Source organism: Heptranchias perlo, chromosome 20 (assembly GCF_035084215.1).
Source record: "Heptranchias perlo isolate sHepPer1 chromosome 20, sHepPer1.hap1, whole genome shotgun sequence".
NCBI classification, from domain to species: domain Eukaryota; kingdom Metazoa; phylum Chordata; class Chondrichthyes; order Hexanchiformes; family Hexanchidae; genus Heptranchias; species Heptranchias perlo.
Genome location: NC_090344.1, coordinates 26,080,248 through 26,094,137, shown reverse-complemented (window position 1 = coordinate 26,094,137; position 13,890 = coordinate 26,080,248). Strand labels below are relative to the sequence as shown.

The 13,890-nt window shown below is 43.5% G+C and overlaps 2 non-coding genes across 2 annotated transcripts; one reads left to right on the top strand and one right to left on the bottom strand.

Moving 5' to 3' along the window:
- Window positions 1-7,757: 7,757 nt before the first annotated feature.
- Window positions 7,758-7,839, top strand: trnas-cga (transfer RNA serine (anticodon CGA)). The gene has a single exon. It is a non-coding gene; the product is annotated as a tRNA-Ser (tRNA).
- Window positions 7,840-13,401: 5,562 nt separating this feature from the next.
- On the bottom strand, window positions 13,402-13,475 carry trnat-cgu (transfer RNA threonine (anticodon CGU)). Its single transcript has one exon. It is a non-coding gene; the product is annotated as a tRNA-Thr (tRNA).
- Window positions 13,476-13,890: the final 415 nt, after the last annotated feature.

Genomic DNA, 13,890 nt, shown 5'->3' with positions numbered 1-13,890 from the left:
GAACCCTCCTGTCTGGCGATTGTTCTGCGGTGTCTTCAACATGTCATCGATGATGACGAACACCTCGTTAAGGCCATCCCCACGCCTCCACGATTCGCCTTCAAACAGCCACCTAACCTCAAACAGACCATCGTTCGCAGCAAATTACCCAGCTTTCAGGAGAACAGCGTCCACGACACCACACAAACCTGCCACGGTAACCTCTGCAAGACATGCCAGATCATCGACAGAGATACCACCATCACACGAGAGGACACCACCCACCAGGTACATGGTTCTTACTCCTGTGACTCGGCCAACGTTGTCTACCTCATACGTTGCAGGAAAGGATGCCCCGGAGCATGGTACATCGGCGAGACCATGCAGACACTGCGACAACGGATGATCGGACACTTTTACAGGGTTTTTGAAGGGGAGGATTGCAGACGGGAAATTCAAACCAAAGATCACGTCAAGATCTGACAGAGTCACACGATTCAACAGGACCTGACTATGATCGGCCTTTGAATGTGAAAGGAGAAATGTTTGTCTTTTCTGTCTGCGGGAAACGCTTTCAAACATCAGTGTGACTGGAAAAGCACCGAGACACACACCCGGGTGAGAGTGTTCCAGTGCACTGACAGTGGAAAGAGATTTAACCAGTTACACAGCCTGAAAAAACGCCACACCATTCAGTACACGTGTTGTGTGTGTGGACGAGGCTTCAACTGATTGTACAACCTGGAGAGACACAAGGACACCCGCACCATGGAGAAACCGTGGAAATGTGGGGACTGTGGGAAGGGATTCAATTATCCTCTGAGCTGGAAACTCATCGAAGCAGTCACACTGGGCAGAGGCCATTCACCTGCTCCACACAAAACAGGAAAAGCACAGTTTCCGCTCAAGGGTGCGTTTCCTGATCTCACCCGGAGTGGTACTGAGCACTACAGAGCAGGAAACGCCCAGGCTCAGTCCCAGGCCTGTGCTGAGTTTTCTATTGTCAGGCTCGTGGTTTCGAGCCCAACTTCGAGTGGTTTGTGTGATAATTTTTAGGCTGATTTCACAAGCGATCCCTCAGTTCCAAATTCCCCCGGCAGAGAGTTCAAGGAGTATTTGATACAAATTATATTCAAGGGCAGGATCAGAAATGTCCGCCTTGATTCTGGACTTTGATCTCTCTCCAACCGCTCGTTGCTACAGATTGAACTTTATTTCAATTCACCTGCGGCTCGGGATCAGTGCGGATCAGAGTGCCTTCGGGCCCATCTCTCCCTTCAGAGCCCATCAGTGCTGGGAAAAGAATGGAGAATTTTACAAACATTCCATGTTCTGTAACTTTTCATGAAAACTAAAGTGTTTTTCACTCCGTGTCCAACACTGTGAGGTCTCCCCTGGCGTGTCCACTTTCTGTGTTTATAAACACTTCGGTGTATTTCGTTCCGTGTCCATAACTGTGAAGTCTCCCCTGGTGTATTAGCATTTTGTGTTTATAAAGAGTGTAAATTACTGACCGGCGGTTTGTGTGTAGGGGGTTTGAGGGTGAGCTCTGATTCCCGCTCCCTGATGGATTGAATGGAGGAAAGAATGAATGAGAGAGAGGCGCGATGTGGGAGACGGGATGATGGAAGAATGTGTCCATGAACCTGGTTAAAAGTGGCCCAAACACAAGATAATATTAAGATATCATCAGCAGAACATTAACATAACCTGAGTTCCGGGATCTGGTCGGATCCCATTCCCCCGACGTAAGGAATGAGCGGGAGAGGCAATTCCACCCGGTTTATGTCTTTTTTTCCAAAGCAACGCCACATAGTCCAACTTGGGATGGAGCCGAAATAGGTCAGTTGAGAAAACGAAAATTTGAAAGTCCCTGGTTTAATTCCGAATTTCAGCAAAATTTGGTTGTTTGGCTCTCGTTCTTTGGATCGAATCTCGCATTTATTTACACTGAAAATTTAACCGGCGTTGGAGGCTTCGGGAAGGATGAGAGAGGCATCAAGATTGAGAAATATTGATACCATCTTTATTTAGCTTTATTTCTTTCTGCATTATTCTCTGTTTTTTGCCTCTCTCAGTGCCGGGTGAATATTTGATTTGAAACATTTGATTCCTAAACTGATGCCTTTTCCACATCTCGGGGCGGCCAGACACGTTTTTTCTGTTTGTTACTCCTTATGACCATTAAAGGGAACAAGCCCCGAGTTAAAGGTTTATCAGCAAACCGACAGAGAGATATCACAGCGGGAATATAACTCGTTGCCTCACATTGTTAGATACTCAGTGACACAGATTGTAATGTGTGCAAGTAAACATACCCGGATACTGAGTGACACAGATTGTAATGTGTGTCAGTAAACATACCCGGATACTGAGTGACACAGATTGTAATGTGTGTCAGTAAACATACCCGGATACTGAGAGACACAGATTGTAATGTGTGTCAGTAAACATACCCGGATACTGAGTGACACAGATTGTAATGTGTGTCAGTAAACATACCCGGATACTGAGTGACACATATTGCAACGTGTTCCAGTAAACATACCCGAATACTGAGTGACACAGGTTGTCATGTGTGTAAGTATACAGACCCGGATACTGAGTGACACATATTGTAATGTGTGTCAGTAAACATACCCGGATACCGAGTGACACAGATTGTAATGTTTCTCAGGATGTATACCCGGAAAAGGGGTTCCGGAAATGGAAAGAAATAGAGAGATAGAAAAAGAGAGAAAAGAGACAGATAGAAAGAGATGGAGACACGGAAAGGTGAGTGAGAAAAGAAGAATAAATGCAGAATGAAAAGAAAGATGTGTTTCTCCGCCCCAGAGGCAAAGATATATCAAACATTGTAATGAATGCTATTCCAAAAATTATTCCCTCTCACTTTTTGCGTGAATTTGCTTGTTTGTAAAATCTGGATTTTCAAAGTTACTAAAATAATGTAATGAACAACTGATGGCCAATACAGGGATTGAACCCGTGACCTGGGCGCTATTAGCACCAAGCTCTAATCAACTGAGCTAACCGGCCGTTGGCTACTTCCACGGTCATCGGCTTGGGCAGGCGTTGGGCGGTCTGTGTTTTACTTCTCACACTGCGGAATATGGTTATTGCACGAACATTGAACACACCACATCCCTTGAACATTGTTGCTTGTTTCTGCATAAAACTGGCAAGGGTGTAAATCGAAATTAACAGATAAGGAGCGCTTTAATGCGACAAATTTAATTCTGGTAATAATTATGTTCTTAACAGTGAAGAGCCCACCCCTAAAACACTGCACCGCTGTTAAACCAGTGGGCAGGACCCTGAGGTACTGCGAAAATCGTGTGCTGAGGTTTCCGTAGTGTAGTGCTTATCATGTTCGCCTTTTACGTGAAAAAGCTCTATTTTATTTCCCGCATAAAAACATAGTTTTGAGGAACTTGCTTCGGATAAACCTCCAGGCGTCAACTTGTGCTTAGAGAAGGGACAATTATTGTTCCTTGCTGTTAACTTTAACAACGGCTGTACCAAATTCCAGGTGTCATAAATTATCAACATTTTAAACCCAACTCTTAAAATGCAGTCTGGAAAGTGAGAATCGGTGAAAGTTCATCACATACAAAGCACAAAAACTTATTGAAAGTTTCACTATCCATGATAGTATTTCCGTGAGTCTGCAGCATAAAGTTATCGGTTACAACAATTATTCAACATTCGCAGTCTTTTCTTAGTTCCATTAATTAATTTAATAGCGTTCAGTGGTCACTGCAACCGCAAGCTTTAGCTCGGTGAAATATTAATTTTGTTAACCATGCGATGTGATGTTTTTCTCTCGCACCATCATTTGGCGCGTTGGGCTCTAAACACAAAATTTGGTGTTTCGATGACCCCCAAGGGACGATGCAATATCTCCAATTTCAATGTGTGTTTTCACTGTAAGAAAATGCACCAAAAATGAATTTGATGAAGAGTAGCTAATATTGTTGACTTGAAATAGTTAGTGTGCAACTTGACATTGCACCGCATCAGAATCCAAATGAAGGTTCGGGGCCAAAAAAGCAGATGTTTGCACGGAGGCAGAGGACAAGACTGAAGTATTAAATGAGTACTTTGCACCTGTCTTCACAAAGGAAGAAGAAGCTGCCAAAATCAGTAAAAGAGGAGGTCGTGGAGATGCTGGATGGGATAAAAATTGATAAAGAAAAGGTACTAGAAAGGCTGGCTGTACTTAAATTGGATAGGTCACACGGTCCGGATGGGATGCATCCTTGGTTTCTGAGGGAAGTAAGGGTGAAAATTTCCGTGTTGCTGGCCATAATCTCCAATCGTCCGTAGATATGGGGGTGGTGCCAGACGACTGGAAAATCTCAAATGTTACTCCCTTTTTAAAAACGTGTGCAAGGATAAACCCAGCAACTACAGGCCAGTCAGTTAAACCTCAGCGTTAGGGAAGCTTGTGGAAACGATAAATATGGGATAAAAATAACAGCCAGTTCGACAAGTGGAGATTAATAAAGGAAAGCCAACACGAATTTGTTAAAGGCAAATCTTGTTTAACGAACTTGATTGAGTTTTTCGATGAAGTAAAGTGCCACATAATAGGCTTGTCAGCAAAATTGAAGTCCATGGAATAAAAGCATGGAAACTAAATTGGATAAATGACAGGAAACAGACAGTCGTGGTGAACGGATTTTTTTCGGACTGGAGGAAGGTAGACAGTGTTGTTTTCCATGGGTCTGGACGAGGACCACTGCTTTTTGATATATATTAATGATTTGGACTTGTCCGTACAGGAACAATTTCAAAATTCACAGATAACACAAAACTAGGAATTGTAGTAAACAGTGAAGAGGATAATAATAGTCTTCAAGAGTACACAGACGGGCTGGTGGAATGGGCGGACACATGGCAGATAAAATTTAATGCAGAGAAGTGCGAAGTGATATATTTTGGCAGGAAGAATGAGGAGAGGCAATATAAACCAAATGATACAATTCTAAATGTGGTGCTGGAATAGAGAGTCCTGAGGACATATGTGCACACATCTTTGAAGATGGCAGGACAGGCTGAGAAAGTGGTCCTGGGCTTTATAAATAGAGGCATAGAGTACAAAATCAAGAAAGTTATGTTGAACCTTTACAAAACACTGGTTCGGCCACAACCAGAGTATTGTGTCCAATTCTGGGCCCCGCATTTTCGGAAGGATGTGAAGGCCTTAGAGCGCATGCAGAAAAGATTTACTAGAATGGCTCCAGGGATGAGGGACTTCAGTTATGTGGACAGACTGGAGAAGTTGGAATTGTTCCTGTAGCAGAGTCGGTTGAAAGGAGATTTGATTGAAGTGTTCAAAATCATGAAGGGTTTAGAAAAAGTAAATAAAGAGAAGCTGTTCACATTGGCAGAAAGGTCGAGAACCAGATGACATAGATTTAAGGTGATTGGCAAAGAGACCAAACGCGAAATTAGTAAAACTTTTTTTACGCAGCGAGTGGTTATGATCCAGATGTGCTTTCTCAAACGGTGGAAGCAGATTCAATCGTGGCTTTCAAAAAGGAATTGGATAAATATTTGAAGGGGAAAATTGCAGGCCACGTGGAAAGAGCGGGGAAATGAGACGAACTGGATGCTCTGACAAAGATATAGCACGGTCTGGATGGGCCGAATTGACTTCCTTCTGTGCTGTAATCATTCTATGATTCGATAATTGGATGGACAGAGCGGTCTAAATGGATAGGCGATCGGTTGTGGGTATCAGGGAAACTTTCGACTGGTTGCACGGCTGTGTTACTGACGGCTCGTTGGTCTCGGATTATGGTTTTCACTTTGGGCGTTTCACTAATTGATATGTGAGAGGTCCGGGGTTCAAATTCCTGGACGAGCCCTCCTGTGTCACTATTTTCAGTGGAAATTCATTCATTTATTTTTCACATCTTTTCAGCGTTGCAGAATACAGGATTGACTTAATTCTAGAGCATGTTTGACGTTCAGAGGCCAGAACACAGAGGGTTTGTCGACGCAAAACCACACAGAGAGAGGGAATGTCTCAACGTGGTGCGAATGTATCCTTTTTCAGGCGATCTCATCGGTGCAGAATGAAAATGCTCCTAAATCGGCCGGGAATCAATCCCCGTCTCCTCGGGTGGCAGGTGAGAATTCTACCAGTGAAACAGCAACGTCGGGACGGTCGCGGCTGCATGTGTCCAGTTGGAAACCTGTCTGAAAGAACATATAGTCTCACAAATCTCCTGTGAGTACCCTGTGCATTCTGAATAACAGCCGTGCATCAAAGGCGCTCGCAGCTGCGGTAGTCGCGTGGTTCAGACGTTAGATCTGAAACCCAACGGGGTATTCCGGCAGAAGTTGGAATCGTGCTATCGGCGCTATTGTGTAAAGTTTTGTTCAATGCTCAAATAAATATGAACTGGAGATAACGGGCTGCAATTCCTTCCCTCAGAGAGATACTCCACCGCGGCAGATCATTTTAACTGGGAGCCCAGTGGTCACTTGCAAAATATCAAGATACGTGAAGGGAACTTCACAATGTTCCACAACTGTCCAAAACTGGGCACCGCACTTTATAAAGGATGTGAAGGCGTCAGAGAGGGTGCAGAAACATTTACTGGAATGGTTCCAGGGATGAGGTCTTCAGTTACGTGGGTAGACTGGAGAAGCTGGAGTTGTTCCCTTCGAGCAGAGAAAGTTGAGTGGAGATTTGATAGAAGTGTTCAAATCATGACGGGTTTAGATAAAGTAAATAAAAAAAAAACTGCTCCCGTTGGCGGAAGGGTCGAGAACCAGAGGACGCAGATTTACGGTGGTTGACAAAAGAACCAAAGGCGATAAAAGGAAAAACTTCTTAAACTAGCGAGTGGATATAATCTGGAATGCATCGCCTGAAAGGGTGGTGGAAGCAAATTTAATCCTTGTTTCTAAGAGGAATTGGATAAGTATTTGAAGGGAAAATATTTGCAGTTATACGGGGAAAGAACGGGGGAATGGGACGATCTGGATTGCACTTAAAGAGAGCTGGCACAGGCTCGATGGGCCGAATGGCCTCCTTCTGTGCAGTGACGATTCTATGATTCTATATCTCCCAATCTCCATCCTAAATGCTGCTAACTTGACGTTAGGTTTTTTCGATACTTTTATCTCTCGATCTCTCTCTGTCTCTGTCTCTCTGTGTTTCCCCCTGATGGACTTCTCAGGCAGCCTTGAACGGCCAAAGCTGATCGAACCTGCGACACCAGCAGAGAACGGTAAAGATAGAAAGACTGAGACGGGAGGAAAACTAAAAATCCAACCCAGATGATGAACTCGCAGATAATATCGACACATTAATGTCTCTTCGTCCTCATAGTGAAAACATCAGTAATTTTATTCCAGTATAAAAAGAAAGAAAGTCTTGTCTTAAAAAGCGCTTTTCACGACCTCAAGAGCTCCCAAAGCGCTTTTCAGCCAATGAGGTATTTTTGAAGTGTCGTCACTGTTATACTTGTGGTTGAGTGGATCATCTGCGGATCCCGAGGGAGACAACAATGTAACTTTCGAGAAATTAATTCTGAAAAGTCTCACTTGGCATGACAAGTCGCACATTCAAAACGAATGTGGTAAAGAGAGGCTAATATTGTTGATATGAAATAGTTAGTGTACAACTTCACATTGCTGTACATCGGAATAGAAAAAGTGATTGGATGGATCGCAGGATGGCCGATCGGCGATGGGTTGCACCGAATTCTGCACTGGTTGCACCCTTTTGGTAGCAGTAGCTGCTCTGTTTTTGCATAGCTGCGATGGCCGAGTGGTTAAGGCGTTGGACTCGAAATCTAATGGGGTTTTCCTGCGCAGGTTCGAATCCTGCTCGCAGCGCTATTTCTTATAGATTTGTTCAATGATCAAACAAATAAGGACTGGAGTTGACGGACCGTGTTCCCTCCTTCAGAGAGATGATCCAGCGTGGCAAATGCTTTTAATTCGGAGCCAATGGTCTCTTGCAGAGTTGCACGGCACGTGAAAGAATCTCCACCAAGCTCCATCTTAAATTCTGCTCGTTCGCAAAGCTTGATATTTATCCGATTTGTTTCTATACTTTAATCTCTCCCTGTCCCTGTCTCTTGACTCTCTGGATTTTCCCCTGATGGACTTCTCAGGTTTTCTTGAACGGCCAAGGATGATCGAACCTGCAACACCAGCAGAGAAGGGTAAAGATGGAAAGACTGAGACGGGGGGAGAAGCAAAGGTGCAACCCAGTTGATGTATTCGGATCTATTGTCCACACATTTATGTCTCTTCGACCTCACAGTGAAAAAAATCAGCAATTTGAGTACAGTGCACTTATGGTAGAGTGTTTAAATGCGAGTGTTGAGACAGACAACAATCGAACCGTTGCCATGGTGATGATTGAATCTAAACACCAGACCACAAAGAAACGCTGAAAATTCTTTGGTGCGAACAAGCAGCCCAACGCGGCCTTTCCCACTTGCCTCTTTGTAATTCAGGTCATTATCGTGCGAGACAAGCTGCTCGCAAAAAAATGGCATTTTCTGTTCAAACTACTATCGCGACAGAAGGTGATGTTCAGGCAATGACAGCACCAAGTGCAACTAGGCATGTACATGAAATGGAAAGTGAGGTAAAATACTACCACAAGCTGCTGATGGACATGTTTCCATTTCCAAAATTCACGAACCTGAATGCAGCTCCTGGGAAAACTGCAAGGCCACGCAGGTCCATCATGAATCATTTGAAGCAACTGGCAGTTTAAAGTGGCATCTCCTCCTGCTTCTGTCGGGGGTGAAGGAGAGACACCGTCGTTATAAACGTACAGTTTGATTTTGTACAGAACTGTGCAGAGAAGGAGCACAAATACTGGGGCTGTGAGATATTCTATATTATTCATATTTAACCACAAGAATATCCGCAGTCAGAAGCTGAAAAGAAGGGAGAGATAAGAGGCCTGAAAATAAACACAGAGCTGAATGAATCACGGAAGAGTGAAAGAAAAGTAAATCTTACCAGTTCTGCTGTGTTCCGTGCGCAATCTTGGGCGCTCCCCGATGGACTGATGGTTGGAATTTAATGCTCCCACCAACGCATGAGTTCGATTCCAAGTCAGCGAATTAACTTTAGCAAAAGTTATTAAATTAATTACATGAAACTAATTAAAACCTGTTGGTAGATGAATGACTGTTTTATTCACCATTAATCAAACGATAACTTTCTATTTCATACTGAAGGAGATGTTGACGTGGTTACCGAGAGACAGTCAAAACTTTAATCAGATTTTTATGCTTTGCAGGTGATCAAATTTCATCATTTTATAGACTGTATCTTAAGGGTATGATAAAAGCTCAGTGCAGCTGTTGTTAAATTTAAAATGAATAGGAAATTGTCGCCTTTTATTACAAGAACGCCCGAACCGGTTCTACGATCAAGATGAAAGTAACGCAACGAGCAACATCTGATACAAAAATCCCCACCGTTTTGCTTTTCCAACATAAAGGGTGTGACATTTATTTTCTGAACATAGGAACAGTCTGATCTCGCTCACTACAGAAATCTCCATGTCACAGCGAACCAGCTCTCCTGCAGCGAGTGCGGCCTCCCTTCTGGCCTTTCGGGGGCTTGTCTGCCAAGGAGAATTGTAATTTTCTTGCTTCCAAAAAATACATTGAAACCCTGGAACTTTGAGGCCAAGAATCCTGAGGAAAAATCAAAGAACAGCTCGAACCATCAAACTTCCGTGCAAACCGACAGCACCAACTAGACAGGTGAAGAGGTCACCTGCTGAACCAATAATTAATTGGGCTAAACTTTGAGTTTGCAGCGACCAATATAACAACTGTCCACAGTCAGTCCAAAATGAATGGTTGAAGCTTGTAGGAGTGAAAATCCAAACAGCCGGTCTTCACTCTTAAACCAGCAACTATGAAGAAAAACATGCCGGAGAAATACTCGCTTTCAGTGCGGTGACACTGGGCCAGAGTAAAGCTCAGTTAATATGATTGGTGAGTGGCTGGAGGGTGGATTTCGAACTCCTGACCGATTGCACTGTGCATTTTCCAGATCTGCTTGGAGCACCAATCCCTTCAATTCATCACTTACAGGGACAATTCGATTCTCGGTTTCATTTCGCTGACGCTTGGTGAAATTTTACAAATTGGAAGCGATCAGTGTCAAAGCTAACCACGTCACCGACATGCTCGCAGATACAAAGCGGCCACACTCTGCTTCAGCAAGATGAAAGCCGAGAGCGATTTCACAGTCAAATATAATGGCTAACAAAACTTATTCAAAGAAAGTGCAGGTCGTTGAGTTGCCTTTAAATTCCTGATTGTTCGCATTGAACTTCTTCCCATTGCGTTTGAGAGCCACGTGGGGCGATTTGGGGACTTCATTTCATTTTATGCAGAAGTTTCAAATGCAGTTCAAGGTCAAAAGTCCTGGGACCACTGTTGTTCACAATTTACCGGTGCTGGGACCACTGTTGTTCGCAATTTATCGGTGTTGGGACCACTGTTGTTTACAATTTATCGGTGTTGGGACCACTGTTGTTTACAATTTACCAGTGCTGGGACCACTGTTGTTTACAATTTGTCGGTGCTGCGACCATTGTTGTTCACAAGTTATCGGTTCTGGGATCACTGTTGTTCACAATTTACCAGTGCTGGGACCACTGTTGTTCACAATTTACCAGTGCTGGGACCACTGTTGTTCACAATTTGTCGGTGCTGGGACCACTGTTGTTCACAATTTATCGGTGCTGGGACCACTGTTGTTCACAATTTGTCGGTGCTGGGACCACTGTTGTTCACAATTTATCGGTGCTGGGACCACTGTTGTTCACAATTTGTCGGTGCTGGGATCACTGTTGTTCACAATTTATCGGTTCTGGGATCACTGTTGTTCACAATTTACCAGTGCTGGGACCACTGTTGTTCACAATTTACCAGTGCTGGGACCACTGTTGTTCACAATTTGTCGGTGCTGGGATCACTGTTGTTCACAATTTATCGGTGCTGCGACCATTGTTGTTCGCAATTTACCAGTGCTGGGACCACTGTTGTTCACAATTTATCGGTGCTGCGACCATTGTTGTTCACAATTTATCGGTGCTGGGACCACTGTTGTTCGCAATTTACCAGTGCTGGGACCACTGTTGTTCACAATTTATCGGTGCTGGGACCATTGTTGTTCACAATTTATCGGTGCTGGGATTACTGTTGTTCACAATTTATCAGTGCTGGGTTTGAGAATGCATACGGGGCGCCCTTTTAATAAAAATGCATATGGGGTTAGCTTTTAGTGGTTTATAGTGAGATACCTCCATAGCGAAGTAGCAGTGTGGTGAACCAATGGTTAATATAAGTAGCCCATTTTGCTGGCTAGAATTAGAAACAATGAGCTTCTTCTTTGACCACCTGTTTACGTTATTAATTTTCTTTATGTATAAGCCTGCCTTGTGTTAATGAAGCAAAGAGATATGATAAAGTTGAATTCTAGTATAAGGAGTTGTCATGCAGCTGCATTATTGAATGGATCTCCCTTTGCAGGCAAGGTCAAAAAACATCCCAAGCCAGAGATAAGGTAGCCTCCCTTTTCCTTGTCACACGCATGAACAAGTATTACCTGTGAGTGGTCGGTCATTATGTCAGTTAGCATGGCTTGCCAAGACTCAGTTTATGATTGGTTTTAACCCCTTGCTACTCATGTCCCTCCCCACTCTGAAAATGTATAATTGTGTGGATCTGCCTATGTAATTTTGCCTGCTCTATGAGATTGACCAGACTCTGTCAAGAGTTGAAATCAATTCTATAGATAAGGTCAGCTGCAGCTAATAAATTGTGTTAAACTTTCAAGTGTTATTCTCATCAGTTATTGCTGAACCAGACGAAGGGTAAAGAAATCCGGTATCGTCAGGTTCACGGTTGTTCACAATTTATCGGTGCTGGGTTCACAGTTGTTCACAATTTATCGGTGCTGGGACCACTGTTGTTCTCAATATGTCGGTGCTGGCGCCACTGTTGTTCACAATTTATCGGTGCTGGGTCCACTGTTGTTCACAATTTATCGGTGCTGGGACAACTGTTGTTCACAATTTATCGGTGCTGGGACAACTGTTGTTCACAATTTATCGGTGATGGGACCACTGTTGTTCACAATTTACATTAATGATTTAGTCATAGGAATCGGAAATACAATTTCAAAATTGACAGACAGCACATAATTGGGAGCTGTAGTTAATGCAAAGCGAAAAATACAGGAAGACGTCAGTAAACTTGCAAAATGGGCGTGTAAATGGCAAATTAGTTTCAATATTTATTGTGTATTCACTTGCCTTGTTTGCCCTCCCTAAATGCATTACCTCATTCTCCAGATTGAATTGCATTTGCCACTATTCTATCCACCTGTCCATTCCACTGATATCTTCCTGCAGTCCACAGCTTCCCTCCTCACCATCAACCACACGACCAATTTTTGCATCTTCTGCAAAATTGTTAATAATACCCCGTACATTTAAATCCAAATCAATGATCTGTACTACGAAAAGCAGCGACCGAGTACGGATCCCTGCGGAACCCCACTCGAGACAGCCTTGCAGTCACAAAAACACCCGTCGACCATTGCTTCCTGCCACTCAGTCAATTTTGGATCAACTTGCCAATTTCCCTTAGATCCAATGGGCTTTTACACTTTTGACCAATCTGCCATGTAGGACTTTGTCAAAAGCCTCGCGAAAATCTATGTAGACTACAAAAAACGCACTACACTCATCCACCTTCCTTGATACCTCCAAAAAAATTCAATTCAAACGACCTTCCCTTAACAAATCCATGCTGACTGCCCTTCATTAATCCGTCCCTTTCTAAATGAAGATTAATACTTTCCCCCAGAATTGTGCTCAATACCGAGGTTAGGCTGACTGGCCTGCAATAATTCGATCTATTCCTTTCTCCCTTTTTAAACAACGGTACAACTTCAGCAGTCCTCCAATCCTCCGGCATCACACCTGTCACCAGGGAGGATTGGAAAATGATGGTCAGAGCCTCCGATATTTCCTTCCTTGCTTCTGTTAACAGCCTGGGATGTATTTCATCCGGGCCTGGCGATTCAGGTGGAGTGATTTGGGGACTTCCTTTCCCTCTTTGCAAACGTTTGCACCGCAGGTCAAGATCACAAGTCTTGCTCCAAATTTGGACTACTTCCGGGTTTGAACCTCAAATCGCGAAATATACCCCGACCCCAACGAGCCCAGAAACAAGAACGTGTCTTTAAATTAACGTGTTACAGACACATTCTATGAGAGGTCTGTCTGCACAATGAAAGGGCGTTTTTGAACAGTCATTCGGTTATCCGTTTCCTCCTGAACAAACACCACAGTGTTATTTTGTTGCTCAATTCCACAAATTCGGTAAAATAACGAGCTGCACAAGGCACTGCTGGGAGTTGAACCCAGGATTTTCTGTTTACGAAACAGACGCTTGAACCAACTAAGCCACAGCGCCAATTGATGACACTTTATCTCCACCTCCTCTCATTAATATCTATCAGCGGCACTTCACTGTTGGGGGTTCAGGCCGCTTCATCTTTGTCTGTTTCGCTTTTCCGTTCACCTGTGCATTCCGACACTGACTGGATTTCTCGCTGTGTTTGTCTTTGTGTATCCATCAGTGCGTTGATACATGGATGATTATGTGTGATTGTATTTGTTACATTAAATAAATTCGGGGATCAGACAATTCTCGCTCTGACATTGGAGAACTATTGAGCCGAACTTTACAGCGAAGTGTTGTTTATTGTAATGCTGAAACTAAAAAAAAGCGTAAGAGGAGCAAAAAGGGAAAAGGAGAAAAACTTGTGAGGGAAAATGAGGACAACTCTCAAGGTTTTTCCAAATATATTAAGAGAACGAAGGGAGGC